Source organism: Theobroma umbraticum, unplaced genomic scaffold (genome assembly GCF_002168275.2).
Source record: "Theobroma umbraticum cultivar Fairchild unplaced genomic scaffold, ASM216827v3 scaffold_477.0, whole genome shotgun sequence".
NCBI lineage: Eukaryota > Viridiplantae > Streptophyta > Magnoliopsida > Malvales > Malvaceae > Theobroma > Theobroma umbraticum.
The window spans coordinates 126600-127709 of record NW_018397294.1 but is presented as its reverse complement, the minus strand read 5'-3'; the positions used below and the strand labels follow the sequence as shown (position 1 = coordinate 127709).

Sequence of the window (1110 nt, the reverse complement as noted above, 5' to 3'; positions counted from 1 at the left end):
ATTCCTAGCATTCCTAATCCTAGAAGAAATAGAACTCTGATTCCTATTATGACTTTTAACAAATACTTAGACTCCAAATAGAAAATTAATAAACTTACCCAAACTAAGATTCTAGACCCAAAATAAGAAATTTCTAGCATACCAAAAACTAAGAAAATGCCCCGTGAACTTAAAACTCAAGAAGACAGAAAATGAAATATGAACCAATGACTTCAACTTAGAGAAACATAAACCTAAGACTTAAAATGAACGAATAAAGCCTGCTTAAGTTCCTAGCTCAACATTTCATGGCCATGTGCCAAATCAAGGCTTGGGCATCACAATCAGCCTTAGTGCCACTTAATCACCTTTGGAGGCTGCTGCCAGTGTGCTACATCAGGAATAAAGATATGCTCCTTTTCTTATTATTATTTTTGTTTGTTTTTGGTTTTAAATTTGAGAAGAATGATCTAAAGGATATGGATGAAAGTAGGTTTAATTTGATTGAGGATTGGGCTGTGTTTTGGTGAATTTGGAATTAAGTTTTCTTAAAGTTAGAAGGCTATTAAAGATCAGTATTCTTGGGGTTAATTGGGAGCAAAAAGATAAGAGCGTACTGTTTCTATGTTGTACATCAGTATATGGAAAAGGAAGACTATTGTAGCAACATTGGATACATTTTGTGGTAATTTGTGTACATTTTGGGTCATGTCATAGCTTATGAGAAAGAGGAAGCCTATTGCAGCAATGCTGGATGGGTTTTGAGGTAATCTCTCTATGTTAACGATCATATTCAAAGCTCACGTGAACAATTCATTTAAGCATAGATGTAAAAGCCTGTTTCTCTACTCTAATCACTACACTATAATAAGTATAGAGAATGTTTGTAGTTGCAACAACAGTGCCATAGTACCTGTTCTGCCGCCAAAGGTATTTGTCATATGAGCTTGATCGTTGGCTGATATTCACTGTTCACATGTTTCTAAGTTGAAACATTCAGAGAAGGCTTCTATTAAAGAGCTACTAGCTCCGTATTGCTATTTATCGCTACGTTGCTGACTTTAAGCTTTCAATAAGTTTATGAAGATTGCAATTTTGGAATGAATGCTGCATACAGATGGTTTTCTGATG

The 1110-nt window shown here is 34.9% G+C and overlaps 1 protein-coding gene across 1 annotated transcript in view; it reads left to right on the top strand.

Annotated features, from left to right (window-relative positions):
• Positions 1–1110, top strand: part of LOC110428782 (Zn-dependent exopeptidases superfamily protein) — a 14584-nt gene that overhangs the window by 1854 nt on the left and 11620 nt on the right. The window lies entirely within an intron of this gene.